Source organism: Bactrocera tryoni, chromosome 1 (genome assembly GCF_016617805.1).
Source record: "Bactrocera tryoni isolate S06 chromosome 1, CSIRO_BtryS06_freeze2, whole genome shotgun sequence".
NCBI lineage: Eukaryota > Metazoa > Arthropoda > Insecta > Diptera > Tephritidae > Bactrocera > Bactrocera tryoni.
Genome location: NC_052499.1, coordinates 47938214 through 47957364, shown reverse-complemented (window position 1 = coordinate 47957364; position 19151 = coordinate 47938214).

Genomic DNA, 19151 nt, shown 5'->3' with positions numbered 1-19151 from the left:
TTCTTTAAAAAGGTGGAAAATATGTTAAAATATAATAGTGCAATTAAAAAGCAATCTCGAAATAATTATTTTTATACATTTGGGAATGAGGTTGCCACCTATTAAAAAAGTAACCGGACGCAGTATACATACATATATGTACATATATGTATATGTTTAAGAAAATAATAGTAAAATCTTTGAATGAAAAAATTAAACGTTCTCTGACGGCGCTATGTCAATGCCGTCATCTTATACGACTCGTCAGTTGTTGCCATCGCCCAAGCCTCTGCACCATATAGCAGGACGGGAATTATGAGCGACTTATAGAGTTTTGTTTTTGTTCGTCGAGAGAGGACTTTACTTCTCAATTGCCTACTCAGTCCGAAGTAGCACTTGTTGGCAAGAGTTATTCTGCGTTGGATTCACAGGCTGACATTGTTGATGATGTTTACACTGGTTCCAAGATAGACGAAATTATCTACAACTTCGTAGTTATGACAACAGTGACGTGAGTGCCAAGTCGCGAGTGCGACGACTGTTTGTTTGATGACAGGAGATATTTTGTCTTGCCCTCGTTTACTGCCAGACCCATTTGCTTCGCTGCTTTATACATTCTGGAGAAAGCAGAACTAACGGTGCGGGTGTTGAGGCCGATGATATCGATATCAGACAAGTCCCTAGGGTGGCAAAAATCGACAAAATGGTAAAACTCATATTAGTCTTCAGATTAAACAATATTGAAAGGAAAAACTGTAACCTTAAAAATAATTCACACCTTAATTTGCACCATTTGTTTCTAGATTCTTTATTTGCAAAACACATACTTTTATTAACACAACTAAAACAAATATGTATGTATATGTATATATGTATATGCATATATATGAGTGTATATTTCAAGGTGAAAACATTTAAATGTGCTAACTATAAGCCATATTTGATTAGGGGTGCTGGAAAAAGTTGTAGAAATCAGCGTCTAAATAAATTGCGAAACTTCCACAAATTAGCACCTAAGAGCGCTTTCGAAATAGCCGCAAAGAATTACGCAGGCGCAAAGTGTTAAAAATATTGCAAAAGTGCGAAAATGAAAACCAGCCAATCACTTTCAATGGAACTGAGCGGCGTTCGTGCAAATATCACCTACTTACCGCGGGGTATGTGCTTGTTTACATGAGCTAGTGCATATAAGCGCGTAAATATGTACATAATTGCACATTAAATAGTTTTGCGAAATTACCAAATTTGCTTATTAGTGTGTAAGTCTGTGTGTGTGTAGGCAAATAAGTTTGTTTAAAGCCGTCAACGAGCTTGCCAACGAAATCGAGCGCGTGCTGTGAAACCCATTTTCGCCGATTTTTACCATTCTGCTTGGTTCGGCGCTGGTGATTATGCGAATATTGATGAGTAAATATGCAAACCATATTATGGGTATTAATGGCTGGCTTCTGCATGCTTGGGCAGTTGAGTGTGTTTGCAGCAAAGGTATGGCATAACTTCTACTTCTCAGTTTTACGATCGTGTGTTAGCGTGGAGTTGGAAGAATGAAGTTGTAGGCAAATTAGAAAAAATATATTTAATGAACACGAAAATAATATGATAATTAAGCTGTAAACAATGTTATAAGATTAGTAAACTCATATTAGTCTTATTGTTAGTTCGAAAGCTTTAAAAAGCTTTGCAATATAGCCTTGTATTTATTGTTATAGCTAGAAGAATGGAGCTGTGGGCAAAGAGGAAGCAAAAAATTAACAAATACACAAAAAAAAAAATTTAAAACGTTGACTTCAAACGCACTGTAGCTAAAATATTGATCACAAATGTAAAAGTTTGCTTACAAAAATTTTTATCAGTTTGTTCTTATGACAGCTATATGTTGTAGTGACTCGATTTGATCAATTTCTTCGGAGATTACAACGTTTCCTCGAACAATAACCTATGCCTAATTTGGTGAAGATAACTTGACAAATGAAAAAATGTTTCATACAATCACTTGAAATCGTTTATTCTGTTTGTATGGCAGCTATATGTTATAGTGATTCGATCTATACTGTTTCTTGGGAGATTGCACCACATTAACATACCTCAGCTAGTTATCCTTACCAAATTTCGTGACGCTATCGCGTCAAACAAAAAAGTTTTTCATACAAATACTTTATTCTAATCGTTCAGCATGTATGGCAGCTATATACTATAATGGAACGATATCGGCCATTCTGGTAAATGAGTAACTTCTTGGTGAGAAAAGTACTTTGCAAAATTTTCTCATATATAACGATGGTCGCGCAGACGAACATGACCAAATCGACTCAGCTCGTCACGGAGACCATTTATGTAGTATGCAAGTCTCTTAGACGCTTCCTGCTGGGTGTTATAAACTTCGTGACAAAATTATGATACCTTATTCAGGGTACAAAAATAAAATTTTAAGCATTTCCATAATCACTCAAATTACATTTTTTCCAATTTTTAGTAGAAAGCTCACAAAAGTTCTTAATACTACACTTATACTATATACATTTTTTTTATTTATTTTGATTATTGTTATTTACTGGATTGTCCCGTGTCATTTTTGACCTAACTACCGTAAAATTCCAAATTATTTCAATCGACTTCCGCATTAGGTAAATAGCGCACACTAGGCGACACTAATCAATAGCGGCATCAACATTTGTTTACAAATAGTTTTGTTTAATAAAAGTCACCCACTCACACATGCGCGCTTAATTGTTTACAAAGTGATTGCTTGCTGTTAAATAAGCAAATAACAATTAATTGTGTTGCTTCTTTTGTTGTAACAGCCAGCGCGTGAGCTGCTGCCTGCATGCTCGCCATGAATCAGCAAACAGAATGAGCCGATTCGCATGTCAAAACCGCATTTGGCGTCAATATGGAGCGATCTTGTCTATAAGTAGAGAATACAAAGCGCAATTGATGCTTGCAATTGATATTCTCGGACCGTATTGGCATTGTGATAAAAGTTTTTATGCTTCATTCTTTGTGGCTAATGACAGTGGTGGCATGCCAAACACACACTTAGAGAAATGTGGGCAATAAGTCGCATAAAGATTGAAGTAATCCAATCGCATTTATAACAAGTAAGGAAGGGCTAAGTTCGGGTGTCACCGAACATTTTATACTCTCGCATGATAAAGTGATAATAATTTACATATTTTTTATTTTGCTGTAAAATTAATTAGATTAGATCAATTTATGTACTTTGAGCATTGAATTGTATTTTCATTCCCTAATGTATACATATATTATACAGAGATGGCATCAGATGGAATTTAAAATAGCGTTATATTGGAAGAAGGCGTGGTTGTGAACCGATTTCACCCATATTTCGTACATGTCATCAGGTTGTAAAGAAAATATTATGCACCGAATTTTATTGAAATCGGTTGAGTAGTTCCTGAGATATGGTTTTTGGTCCATAAGTGGGCGGCGCCACGCCCATTTTCAATTCTAAAAAAAAGTCTGGGTGCAGCTTTCTTCTGCCATTTCTTTTTTAAAATTTAGTGTTTCTGACGTGTTTTGTTAGTCCGTTAACGCACTTTTAGTGATTTTCAACATAACCTTTGTATGGGAGGTGGGCGTGGTTATTATCCGATTTCTTCCATTTTTGAACTGTATATGGAAATGCCTGAAGAAACGACTCTGTAGAGTTTGGTTGGTATAGCTATAGTAGTTTCAGAGATATGTACAAAAACTTAGTAGGGGCGGGGCCACGTCCACTTTTTCCAAAAAAAAATGCGTCCAAATATGCCCGTCCCTAATGCGATCCTTTGTGCCAAATTTCACTTTAATATCTTTATTTATGGCTTAGTTATGACACTTTATAGGTTTTCGGTTTCCGCCATTTTGTGGGCGTGGCAGTAGGCCGATTTTGCCTGCGAACTTAACCTTCTTATGGAGTACCAAGTTTCATCATGATATCTCAATTTTTACCCAAGTTACAGCTTGCACGGACGGACGGACGGACAGACGGACGGACGGACAGACAGATATCCGGATTTCAACTCTACTCGTCACCCTGATCACTTTGGTATATATAACCCTATATCTGACTCTTTTAGTTTTAGGACTTACAAACAACCTTTATGTGAACAAAACTATAATACTCTCCTTAGCAACATTGTTGCGAGAGTATAAACAGGGAGGTTCACATGCTTTTTGTACATTCAGATAATAATATTACAGCATTTAGATTTTTTTTCGAGAAAAATATGTTTTTTTGCGTAGCCAATTACCCAGCACGCTCTGAACTTTGTCCGTAGCCAATCTGCTTAAGAAAGACCAACAGTTTTGGTCTTTTCTTAGTTATACCAGCGTCCAAACTGAGGTTAAATATTTTGTAGAACGCAACTTGCAGTGAGGAAGATGAGCTGGAAACTTTCTCGACCACTGACCGGCTTTCGCCTGAACAAAGTTGAAACATCTCGGTCGTCATACTTTTTACGAACCCAGCAAATTGACTGGAATTGATATCAAGAAATTTGTGGCAGTCTGCAGACGTTTTATCGTATGCGACAGCCTTTTTGCACCAGTACCAAGAGTTCTGGGCATCAAAACAGGAAAGTGTCTCTAGCAGTCCAATTGCGATTATTCGTGGCTACAAGAAAAATCAGCCTTTTTACCTTACTTAATTTTACTTATAAACACTTGAGAGATATTATTCATAGAAAATACAAGTTAGTATCTAATTCTATCCTAATAATCAAGACAAAAAAAAAATATTCTGCACATAATTTTAAGGAAAAGACTGAAAAAATTCTTTATTATTATAAAAAACTCTTTTCGCTTTTAAACTAAAATATTTCTGCATTCGAGTTTATATATAATTAATATTATAATTATTGGAATATATAATTATTATATTACTCTATTAAAAGTCAGAATCGACTTAATCACATACTATTCATACACTTCCATTTCACTTCCTCATCGAGTTCGTTGCTTAAGTCTTCTGTACAATTGCCTTAAACAATATTACTGCTGTTCATTAGGCTTATCTTAACTGCGACTTGAAAACAACTAAAAGAAAATATTTACTTAAGCAAGTTTTCTCACACCTGAAACACCCTTTGTCTGATGCAAAAAGCTCGCTGTTAAAGCTTTTGCTGGCGCAAAGTTTATGCCACCTGCCGGCATTTTGCATTGCTGTGAGGCAAAGCTAATTGGTATACAACATGCTTGATTGTGGTGCGCGACTTGGATGAGAATTTGTGCGGAAATTTGTAAGGCGATCTTGTTAACAACTTTTGTTGTGTTTCTTTGTTGTTATTGTGGTTATTTAATGCGATTATTGCTTGCTTGCTACATTGTGCTTGAAGCTGGTGCAATAAATGCTTTGGGCTAAATTGCTTGTTGTTGCTGTTGGAATACTAACTTAATACTATTAATATTTGCTTACTTTCTTCGGAAATTTAATGTATTTGAAAAAATTACTGTATAGTCAATAATAAAATTTGTCCTTGTAGGAACTTAACGATCTACAAAATCGGTCTAATAGGATTTTTTGCTAAGCTGCCGCCTTCAAAAGGTCAAAGTCTAACTTGAAATCATAAAATATATTCTTCAAAGTTTTTTATAATTTTTGACAAACTTTTTTTTTGCACACCTAATGAGAAGAGAAATCTGGTATATTAATAAAATAATGATGAGTAGGCATGTTACCTAAAAAATTAATCAAGAAATGTGCAGTTACAATAAACTTTAAATATCGGTGATTTATTTTAAAAAAATTTACATTCATTAGTGTGTAGGTAAAGCAGATTTCTCTGCTTAAAATCATCTGAAATTCTATATATGAAAATTTATATGTACATATATGTACAATTTTTCATCTATATCTGCAAATTTATCTCAAATGGTCCATCCGTTGAGTCCAATTTTCGATGACTCGTTTGAGCATTTCAACTGGTAATTGCCGAATGACACGCGTGATGTTTTGCTCCAAGGCCTGAATCGAAGCGGAGTTGTCAGCATAGATTTTAGACTTTACGTATCTTCTTCTTCTTTACTTTACGTATCCCCACAGGAAAAAGTCTAACGTTGTGATATCACATGGTCTTGGTGGCCAATTGACCGACCCGAAAAGTGTAATTATCTGCTCACCTAAGTGTCTCTCTCAATAAATCCCTTGATTGATACAATGTTGATACATTGGAGCCGTTTTGTTGAAACCAAATGTCGCCGAGTTCGCGAGCTTCAATTTCAGGCATCACATAGTGGGTTATCATTGCGTAATAAAGGTCGCCATTGGCGGTTACGTGCTCAGTGTTCATTATTTCTAATGAAATGTAGACAGATGATTCCACCGGCTCACAAACCACGAATGAAATTGCAGTTCTTGATTCTCTTCAGGTTGCTCTTCGTCCCTAATGCGGCAATTTCGCTTGTTTACATACCCATAGAGCTTTAAAATGGCCCTCATCGCTGAACAAAATTTGGTTCGAAAACATCGGATCTTCTTGGAACTTTTCAAGAGACCATAGAACGAAACGTTGTCGCTTGGAAAGGTCGAGCGTCTTCAGTTCTTGCTCAAGTTGTATTTGGTATGCTTTCAAGTCGTTCCATATGCCACTAAGAGTTCCTGGAAACGGATAAAATTTAATAAATATATTAATTTCCTCTAAGTCTAATTACGCCACATCAGTCAGTTGCTGAATAAAAACTTTTAGATCTTTATAAGCATTGGTGTGCGACTTAGATAAACAGTATAGAAATTCGCCTGTATGTAGGCAAGACATCCTTGCCAATATATTATTATATGTGTACAAGTAGTTACATAAAATATTTACTACACCTAGATTTAGGGTGTTATAAAAGTAGTAAATATTAAAAATAAATAAATTTAATTATATATTATTCTATACTAAGTATATGTGACCTGGTCTACGAAAAAGGGGCTGCGAAAACTAGTTTTCTGGAAAAAGCTGTTAAAAATATTCGTCAGTTTCTCGTTATCTCATTAATTGTTCCCCTTTTTTTGACACCTAAGCCCCCTTTTCGTAGACCAAGTCACATATAATAATGGTAGGTCCTTACTATTTATACTGAGAAAATTTCTGTTTTGCTATAACTTGTAAAATAACCAATTAGGTAAATAATGCATACGAGACTTTTTGCCGACAACGGTATATAACTAATTACAACAAAATAATTTATGCTATTATACAAATACATACAACAAATCCGCTACACTCATCCTTGTGGATTTCAAAGCTAAAACCTGTTCCACAACTTACTCTAATTCCATTCTGTTATTGTTTTTTTAGTATTCTACCGTAATGCACCGCAATCACTACCCATTACTTTGCACTTGCACACAATGCAACAACTGCGAACGTCAAGTTTAAATGTAATTATCGTAATTAAGTCAGTGGCCAGCAGCAAAAACTGCTTGCTAATGCAAATTGAGAATCGAGAATTGTAACTTGCATTGATCTTCAATGAAACAAAATATGAGAATATTGATAAGTGAGTGCACATGTGATTTGCTCTACATAAATCCATATGTAAATAAATATTTTTTAAATATAATTGGAACAATGAATTGTTAATTGCAATGACATTGATAAGGTAGTAATAAAATTGACGCAGAAAACATGAAATATACCCTTAAGCCGCTAGGAGACCCATTGTGATACCACCAGGACTAAAATGCCCTAACTCCATTCGCTGCTCTCTGAAGAACCCAGCTGGAAAAGCTTGTAAGCGCTAACTCGTACTAAAAACTGTAGCAATTGAGCAGATCTCTGGCTTGGCAGCAGGAAAAATTACAAAAGCACACCAGCCTAATTACCGTTAAACATACAACAAACAACTTGAGCAAGCACTTGGAGTAAATTGGTGTAAAAAGTACAAGAAAGAGATTTTTTCTCATTTTTCATCATAATTGCATTCAATTAAAATATCGTTTTGGCTAATGTTACAAATCTACATGTGTACATGTGTGTTTGTATGCTTGAAATTTTTAGCTAAGTGCGGCATTTTCTTGCATTAGCAAGACCTTGACACATTAAAATGGTACATGCAAAACATGTGGTACTTACGGCGCATGCGCAATTACATCTCCTCAACTTTGAAAGTTCGACATCTCCACAATTATATTATTAAGTCATGTGTGTAAGCGTCATGCAGAGAGCAAATTTACTGTTAATCGCTGCTTTGTGCGCTGTGCTTTGTTGTGCTGACCGGAAAGGCTTGCTGTAAAGATTTTTAATCATTTGAGTTTTAAGGATTTTGCAAATTATAAACTTGCCTCTAGCGATTTTGGCTATTAAAGGCTCTAACGCTGGATAAGTTTAGAAAAACTTTAATTAAATTTGTTTCAATATTAAAAATAAATTTCGTTAATGAACAAAAACATTAAAAAGTGTATCTAGAATATATATAATAAAAATGTATTTGTATAAAGAGTGATCGATTTTGTGGAGTCTTTCTTTTTTTAAAGAAAAAGCACAGAAACTTCAAATTTAGTGGAGAATATTTATTATTTGAAAGAACATTATTTGGCATTTATTTTTTTAAAATTATCTCTATCAAATATTCTCCGCTGCTACGTCTTAGATGGTCCAACCGTTGAGTCCAATTATCGATGACTCATTCGAGCAGTACGACTGGTAATTGGCGAATGACACGCGAGATGTTTTGCTCCAAGGCCTGAATCGAAGCGGGATTGTCCGCATAGACTTTAGATTTTACATATCCCCACAGAAAAAAATCTAACGGCGTGATATCACACGGTCTTGGTGGCCAATCGACCGGCTCAAAATGTAAAATTATCTGCTCACCGAAGTGTTCTCTCAATAAGTACATTGATTGAAGCGACGTTCATGTATGAATTAGCAGCTCTTGAAACTGTTCAGGTTGCTCTTCGTCCCAAATGCGACTATTTGGCTTGTTGACATACCCATTGAGCCAGAAATGCGCCCCATCGCCGAACAAAATTTGGCTTGAAAACGTTGAATCTTCTAGGAACTTTTCAAGAATCCAAAGAACGAAGCAATGCCATTTGGGAAGGTCGAGCGGCTACAGTTCTTTTCCAAGATGTATTTTGTACGCTTTCAATTTAAGATCTCGACGTAAAATTCTCCAAGTCGTTCCATACAGCCGTCCGAGTTGCTGCGAACGGTACCGAATCGACTCTGCACGGTCTTCGTGTACACTCTTAGTTACGGCTGCTATATTTTTTTCATTGCATGCTGGATGTGGTCTATTCGGTCGAATATCATCGAATAATGACTGCTTTGTCGCATGATGGGTGTTGCGAATAGTACGCTCAGTAGGACAATTATGTTGACCATAAGTTGAGCGAAACGCGCGAAACACATTCTTTACAGAACGTGTTTTTTCGCAATAAAGTTGAACGACTTTCAAACGTTGTTCAGGCGTAAGTCTTTCCTTGATGAAATGCCAAACAACACTGAACAAAAAGTACCTCTATTTTGATCACCCGTTATAATTAAGGGCGCATTTTAGTGTGGAGATCCAAATTTCGAGCGTTTTTTGGCAATTGATGGAAACGAGTATTTTGTGTTTTTGCTATGCACATTTTATTATTTGGTTTTTTACGTAGGTTGCTATATATATTTCTGGCCTAATAATGTAAATAGGCATATTTATCAACGAAAATGTTTTTTTTTATTTTTTTATTTTTTTTTTTTTTTTTTTTTTTTGTCGATTGCTGTTTTGTTTCGGGCTCATACGCATAGATCCATGATTCGTCACCTGTGACGATCTTATAAACGTCTTTTGAAGCACCGCGTTCGTATTTTTTCAGCATTTCTTTACACCAATCCACACGAGCCTTTTTTTGAGCGATTGTCAAATTGTGCGGGATCCAACGAGAACAAACCTTTTTTACGGCCAGGTGTTCATGCAATATCGAATGTATGCTGGTGGGAGAAATGCATAGGCATGCCTCTATCTGAAGGTATTTTACATGACGGTCTTGCATTATCAGTTCACGTACGGCATCGATGTTTCTGGCACAACGGCTGGTTTTGGACGACCTTCACGGAATTTGTCTTTGAGCGAGCGTCGGCCACGATTGAATTCGTTGTACCAGTTTTTCAACAGTGCTATAGGATGGGGCTTCATTAGCCATATAAAGATTTTAGTTCATCGATGCACTCTTGTCGTGATAATCCACATCGAAAGTTGTGAAAAATGATCGCACGAAAATGTTCACGAGTTAATTCCATTTTTTGGCCGAGATGCATTTTTTAATTCCCTGTAAATAAAACAGTTCACGATTAAATGACAAAACGTTCTGAGTGATGTTATGCTAAAAAATGTCAAACTTTCCAATGGAAATGTCAGATTGCACTTGGCAACACTTAGTGTTGCTCTAGGCCAGAATATATGTATATAGCAGCCCTCGTATAATTGAAGAAAACACAAAAATGATTAAAAAAAAATCATAGAGTTATGGGTACTTGGAGTAAAGAGAAAGAGGATCATTGTAGTAAACAAGAAGCTGCAAAACTGAAAACAAAATCAAAAAATGGCGGCTAATCAAAAATAAAATTTATATTTTCACTATTTTTTAATTTTGTTGAATTTTTTAAAAATATTACAAATATCATTTTTACTTTTTTTTTTGTTGATTTACCTTTTAGAGATTAAGCTTTGTAAATATTGTAAATAAACTCTTAATTAAAGAATTTGAATATAATAGCTGTTCTCACTGGAGTTCAACTATTTATGTTATAATATTATATTTTTTTTAACAAATTTACTTATTGTCTAATTGATAGATTGTAAATAAATAAATCCAAAAATAAAAAAATAAAAAAAAAATGGTTTTGTTGCTTCCTCTGATAGTGGGCTTACACTGCTTCTCATTTGAAATTTGTCTTCTTGAGTACTTTTCACTTCTTAATTACTTATTTTCCACTTTGGAAAATTTATAAATGTTTGCACTTCATCTTTTCAATGACGGTTTGCTCAAGGTTCGAATAGCTGCGAAAATGAAATTGTGTGCCTTTGTTCTATACCAAATTATTTGCCAAAAAATTACATTAAAAAAAAATACAAATTGCACACATATACAGACATTTATTTCTCCGACTTCAAAACTAAATGTCACAAAAGGCGTACAACAACAAAATACTGGCTTTGTATAACTTTTTTTGTTATTAAACATTTCCGTATTAAAAAACCGCAATTACTTGGAGAAAAACGACCACCACACATGCGAAAATTAAAGAAAAACTTTAATACGAAATTATAAACAAAATGTCATGCTATTGGCTAAAGGAAAATGTGAGGCAAATAAAGAAAACATTTTATTGCTGTTGTGAGTGAATGCAAATGAAACAAGTGACTAAAAACAAAATGACTTAAACGCATTTGCATGCATCAAATTGTTACATGTTAACATCAATATTGTTATTATCATTGTTATTACGAGTACGCTTGCCGTTGTTGATCTTGTTGCCGCTATTGTAGTGATTGTTGACGCTGCTGGCGGCGCATTTGTCGAAGTGACTTGTCAATTTTTGTGTTTCTGTTAAGACGTGTACGAGTTCAAAGCTATTGAGTGCGCTTACAATGGTTCATTTGTATATATGTGTGCTTGAGTATATATGTATGCTAAGCATATAAATGTTGTATGCTAAGTGTAAAACAAAAATATACATATGTATATATGCACATGCAGGTTTATTTAAGAAAAAATGTGCAATAATACTTGCCCATCTTTCTGACAGTTTGTGGATTGTGTGATTTGTGGATTGCAAAAAATAGTACCTTCTTGCGGTCAAGAATCATCAAGTGTTGATACTCTGTTCCGATGCGCACCGCATTCAAGTGAAGGGCTTCTGCATCGATTGGAACAAATGGTAGTCAGCAAGGCCACGGCTTGGACTATGAAGCGATTGAGGCAAAACTTTCCAACTGCTGTTTTCCAAATGGGTTTTAACCGATGTTGAAACATGAGACCGAGCGTTGGCGTGATCGAAATATATTCTCTGGTGTCTAGTTGCAAGTTTCGAGTCTTCTTTCCCATTAATGGTTTCACTCTCAATCGGTGTTAGAAATTTATAGTATAACCCGCTCTTCTGATCTCACTTCTGATCCCACCAAATACATACCTTGGGATTATGAATATTCGGCTTCGACGGTGATTTGGCAAGTTGGAAAGGTTTCACAGATGATTTTTGGCATTTAGGGTTGTCGTAATGAATACATACAAAAACGAGTTAGTTTGTTTAGCATTCGAGCGGCATTTCTGACAAACAAAATTGGCTTTAATTTAGGTGGCATCCACTTTCCTAGCTTTTAAAAGTATCTGCGATACTTCATTCTTGACTCTGCGATCTCTTCCTTTTCGATATCATTTTTGTAATACGATTTGGCCTTCCTCCTTGAATAGGCCTCAGTTTCGGCGATCACCTCTTCATTAGACGAAAATTTCTTCCCAGCGAGCTAACTTTCGGATGAACAGGAATTAACCGCTAAAGGCCAGATTTGGGAATATGGTGTACAAGTATGCGTAAGCAATTAGTAGCTCAAGTCGTGGATTTTTGCCATCGTTTTCACCGACTTGTGTCACGCTGCATTGACTTGTTGAAACATCGTTTTCTTTTTTTTAATTGCGGCCGTTTTTCGGCGATTTCGTCCTTTAAGTGGTCTAATAACACTATGTAATCGTCGCTATTAATAAACATTCCTTTTTCAAGGTAGTCAATAAAAATTATTCCATGTGCATCCTAAAATACAGTCGCCATAACCTTGACAGCCGACAGCCGCGATCTCAAACGATTTGGAGCGGCTTCAACGTGTGCTGTCCACTCGCATGACTGTCGATTGGACTTCGGAGTGAAATAATGGAGCCATGTCACATATCGACGGGTTTTGTTACGCCTGAATATCTCCAAACACTGCTCCGAATCATCAACTCGTCGTTGTTTTTGGTAAAAAGTTAGCTTGCGCGGCACTAACTTTCTACAGAGCTTTCTTATGCCCAAATATTCGTGAATCAAATGATATATGCTTTCAGTTGATATCCTTAGTGTGCCTTCTATCTCGAACAACTCGTAAAGTGAGATCAAAGTTTTTTTTTTTTTTTTTTTTTTTTTTTTTTTTTTTTTAAATTGAAAAAGGTAATTTAATTACTCAACTCTATTTTTTCCCTTCAAATAGCAATATTTTAGCAACACGTAAAATTACCTTTTATGATTTTTTTTACGTTAAAAAAAGTTACTTTTCTCAAAATGATATAATTGAAAAACTAATGATCCGCTAGTTGCAAAATTTATAGACGCGCACTTCAAAAGTTAGGGCTAACTAAAAATTATAATTCTAGTAGCGCCATCTATGTGTCAGGCCGCGGATTTTTTAATTGACTTGTTAGTTATATGCCAAGGGTCTAGCATTAGCACTGTGAAATAAAATAAATTATTAACTATTACACTGAATTTAAAGATTTTTTGTAATTATCTAAATTTTTTAAGTTAATAGTAATACCAGCAAATCCATTTGCAACCCACATTTTCTCTTCTATTCAACAGAACTTTGCCCGCTTAACACAATAGGCCCGCATCAACGCATTTTGTTTATTATTACTTTCATCACTATTATTATTTTTTTTAATCACTGAAATTGCTATTTTTATGTCATTTTCACATTATGAAACTTCTTAATGCTCACATTTGGCTGCGCCATGCATTAACCCTTCTACGACTTACGTCACATAAGTCTGTGACTTTTGCACTTGGCGTCGCAAGCGGAGAAAATTGCAAAAATCACCTAAGCTTAATTACATATGGAAGATACTATATATATATATATTCTTTATAATTGTAAGTGTAAGTGTCTGTGCACGAGTATGTGTGAGCAAACAATTTCAATTGCCTGACAATGAATTTCAGTTAAGTATGCGGCTAAAACGTCTAAAAGGTCAGCTAATGGCCGTTCAAACTACAAAATTACACGTAAACAAATACAAACACATAAATATAAAATGACATATGTACACATATTAATATTGTAAGTAAATAGAAATTAACAACAACAGCAAGAAAAAATAGAAAATTAGTAAAAAGCTGACATGAAGAGGAAGTGCTCAGAACAAAGTTGTTAATACAGTATATGTATGTATCTATGTATGTGTGCATATATAATTACTTGTAAGACATTAGAAAAGTGTGAAAAAAGTTTCGCTTTAAGACATATCAATATTAAGCTGCGAACTGAAATAAAAATTAGCGAAATAAAAAATTTATCAAATAAAAAATTTATCAAAATTTTTTTTTTGCCCTTCCAACAACTCTTTTTTCCTAGAAGCATATTCTATATAACACCAAACTCCAAAAATGCTTTAAACATGATTTACATAAAACCAAAATAGTCATAACCTCAAATTTCAAATGAAATTGTGACTTCGTGCTTGAAAGCGTTTTCTACTTTTCCGCTTGATCGCCTGTACTTTGCGCCTGATTCCAGCTAATCGCCAACTGATTGCTGAGCTGAGTGTTACATTTCGCTGTTCTGCTGCATCTATTTCTAATGTTTATTCGCATTAAAGCATGTCCAGCGCTGCCTCGAGCTGCAATTAGTTGCTTTACTCGCTTCCGTTGAGGTGAATACTTTATAATTTGTTTTCCATGTTCTTTTGTTGCTTGTGCTTTCTTCGTTTTATATGGGATGTAGATTACGAATTCATGCATTAATCTGTGTATATGTAAATGTTTCTTAATTATCGTTCTTCGAAATAGAAAAATTAATAATTCAAGCATCATTTATACACACTTTACAGGGTCTCCGGCGTTGCTTTCTAGGCATTACAAACATCGTGGCAAACTTAATATACCCTGTTTAGAGTATACAAGTATTTTGGAAACCCCAGAAAGTTGTTTCAGAAATAGAAGTAACCATTAGTTTCATGTAAGAAAACGCTTCGTTTTGGAATGAACTCGAAAATCACATATAACGATGCGATTTTCGATTGTGGAACATAACTGATATTACTCAGAAAATAATTTTTAATATACCATGATAACCTAACTTTGCGCTCATCTGAATAATTTTCTCTTTAAACTTGACGAAAAATGTGTAAAAGAGCTCTAAAAGCCACTGGGAGATAAACAAAATGTGTGATTAATGTTATTGCATTAAGATCCTCTCTATTTTGCCTATATTGTCAAAAGTGTGTTCAATAACGTACAAAAGGTGCAAATAAAATTACTTAATCCATATTTAAGAAATAAGTTCGCAAAATAGTCTTCTTTACCTTGAAACCCTAACCCTTGCCTTAACATCTCTAAGGCGATCGTTAAAAAAAGATTTCATCTAAATTAAAAGCAACCCAGTTTCCAAAAGAATATTTTGCTATACGTTGACGTATAAGAATACATCTCCAACGCAGCTATTCAAACGAATGTATTGTCATGCTCAGCGTCAAATGGCACTTAAAGCGATCACAGCCAACGAGTTTAAATTGCCATTGGTGCAGGAGTGTATGGAAAGGTATGTAAACCCAAGTGGGTTTCATATTATTTTAATAGAACTCAGCAGGATTCTGGATTTTTCAGAATGCTGTACTTACTTGTAAGGGTACTCTCATGTGAACGCATACATTTTACCACTTTTTAGGACATTTTTTTTATGCGACAACAAAGTTCAATCATTTTAATTTTTTAATATATTTTTAAATGTACAAAAAAATTTTTTTTCGTTTTTTACATTTTTAGTATATTTTTTTTTTTAATCAAAGTAGTCCCCAACAAGAAAAAAGTAGTTCACTGGTCATGGTGATAGCGGCTGTTCATATTGTCTGAAGTAAAAAAATCGAATGGATTATTATTCAGTAGTTCTGACGCTATCGTCCCTACCAAATACATACATATAATCAATTTCATTAAAAAAAAATGTCGAACTTCAAAAAAAGTCACGAAAATATGGTTTTTTTTTTGTCGTTAAAAATCTTTAAAAAAAAATGTGAAAATATTTTCGAAAATAAACAATTCAGGTAGGGACGATAACTGTAAATGAGTATAAGAACATATGTAAATTGTAAAGCAATCGGTTCAATACTTTTTTTTTTAGGACCATGACAGTTTCAGAAAATGATGATTCGAGAATGCAAACAATAGAAACATAGCAGCTGCAGACTTGTCATGGCGCCTGGTAGACAGTCGCTTACGACACGTCGGCGACTATGTGCTGTAACTTATCAAATACTATGAATTTCGGTCTGAATTTTTCGCAGCATGTTTTCAATAGGTTTTACTGTCAAAATATAAAAAAAATCGATTTTTTGAAGTGATTACATGAGAATACCCCCTTATGTGAGTGAGTCTATGTGACAGAGGGGAGATCACAATAGACTTTAGGACGCAGTACAAAATCCCAATTTATTTCTATTATTTAACTGCATAAGTGACATATTTCCGAACCAGTGCTAATGTAGCAATTTCGGTGAAATTTTACTAAAATATATATTTATCATTCTTGAAAACGAAGTATTTAATCTGTCATAACCTAAAAGTTTGACATATCGTTATGCTATGTAATTAGTGTTATTGAAATTGTAAGACTATAATTAAGTCAAAGTTGAACTGAAACGCTGTTCTTCAGTCGGCTTATAATTAAGATATTAAACAAGCTTGTTAGGCCCTTCCTGATGGTGTTTTTTGTTTTTGTTCAATTTGAATAAACTTTAACACGCTATAATTATCGCAATTATATAAAATAACTGAAAATTAAATGGTATTGGTATGGGCTCAAAATTACTTGAACAAAAATGTGTAAATTAAAGGTATAGATATTCAATCTCAATTGGGTCTAGATGTCACGCGATAGTTTTGCTTGAGGTTAAAAGAGTATAACACAATTTTTTTCAGTAATACATGCGTGTCAATTAAAAAATCATCACATTTAGCATGTCTCACTGCAATGTGTTCCTCGAGCGTATTGTAAAGGTTGGTATGACTATTTAGCTATAGCGGTTTACGAAGGGCGGCAAGATTGTATTTTTAATTTTTTTTTTTTAAAGATCCCGTTGAAATATCATTCAGAATGAAAAAAAACTTGAGTTTGTCCTCTTAATATTAATGTTAAGAGCTGGCGCTTTGTGTGTTTTGATTTTCCATATATGGACAAAAAATAGTAAAACTAAAAATTCGTCCCCCTCAAAGTAATTCTTCTTGTTCCAACTATACTTGTTCCAACGTTCTACCCAATCCTCGAAACAGTTGTTAAAGTCAATTCCCGTATAAGCCTTCAATGTGCGTAGCTATTCAGGTTAATGTCTTGACTCAAAATGGCTTCCCCGGAGCAATCATTTGAGTTTGCTGAATAGCCAGAAGCCACACAAAGCTAAATCAGGCAAATAAGATATTGGTCAAAAATTTAGCGAAAAACTCACGAAGAATCTATGCACTATGCATGCGACGGTGCATTATGGTGATGCAAAAACCAAGAGTTTTCGGCCCATTACTCCGACCACGTTTTACGAATACCTTCGCGCAAACAACGCATAACAAATAGTATACCTTGTTGACAGTTTGGCCAGTCGGAGGGAATACGGAGCGCAGCACACCTCGATAATCGAAGAAAACTGTCAACAAACCTTGATTTTTGACCGGCTTTGGCGTGACTTTTCGACTTCGGCTCACTTTTGTCATGATATTCGGTCTGTTGATCATCTATTTCCGAGTCGTAAACATAACTTTAAGACTCATCGCCAGTATTAATAAGTTTCATGACATCCTGGTAGTCGAAAGCATTGTTTCGCAGACCTAAACGCGGCGCTGTTTTTTGAAAAAACTGAGTGATTTTGGAACCAATCGTTCTAAATAATATTTAAAATTGTTTTCACTGATCTTTCCGATATTCCAACGATGCCAGTAAGATCAATGACTAGTAATCGTCGATTCTCAAACACATATTGCTTTATTTTATTGACGTTTTATTCATGAGTTGATGACCGTCCTGGACGTGATTCGTCGTCAACGCTCTCTCGACCCTCTTTGAATAATTTGTACCAGTGAAAAACACTTGCTTGCGACAAACAATTATCACCGAAGGGCTTTTTCAACATTATGAACGTTTCGGCACCAGTAATTTGAAACAAACATCAATGGAATTTCTTTGTTGAATAATTTCGGTCATCGTAAAATTCGCTGAATGAACTTTATGTACTTCAGAAAGACAAGCATATGCTAAACACTTATGATTACTTTGCTAAAAAATTGGCACAGATGTTGCTGCCAGTCATACCAACCTTGAGAAAAAAATAGTTCGATGAATGGGTTTTCGTGTGAAGTTTAAATTAAAAAGTCCTACTATTTTCTGCCCACAGTAGTAGTCTCTTGCAGAATTCTGATAATGCTTAACTTAAGTATTATTTAATTGATCCACTGACTACCGTATTTATCTAACAATAAAAAACAATTAGGGTCTCATAACTTGCCCAAACGAATCGTAAAATCCTAAAATCATAAATTTTTACACTTGTTTAAAAAAATTGTTGTTGAATAACATACAAAAATGAGTTTGCGCAATTACAATTTTCAAAGCCATGTTTTTGGTTCATTATAGCTTATAACTTTATGAGACTGAATGAGATCCAAAATATTTTTTCATCACAAAAAACTCAATTAATTAAAACAAAAAAAAAATAATAACCTCAAATAAAAATGCTCTCCATAAATTACATACATGTGTTGAGCTATAAGTGCATATAGTACAGACCTCTCCACCGAGTTCAATTTTTTATAACAAAATAAAGCACTCGAAAATCTGTAAACACCGTTAAAGACAACAAAGAAAAATATTTCGTATACATTTTATACTATTTTGAATAAAAAGCAATTATTTTGTCAGCACCCGACTTGCATACATACAGGTATGCATTTCGTTTGACCGGTGAACAAAGTAAATGTTAGTGGTGTTGCCAATCGCAAGCACATTTCATGCTCCAGTTATGCCAATAAATTTTCGCATTTCGTACATTTTCAACGCACGAGAAATGAGAATTCAATTATTTGCAATTGTCTTAAGCTCTCAAAAGCGCAATGAATTTATGTATTTTGTAGTGCATGTGTGACTGAAATAACTATTTATGCTCTGGTCATTAGGGGTGTTCTTTATAACAGTAACAAAAAATCAAATTAAACAACGACAACGGCTTATGAATATGCCGTTGGACCTGT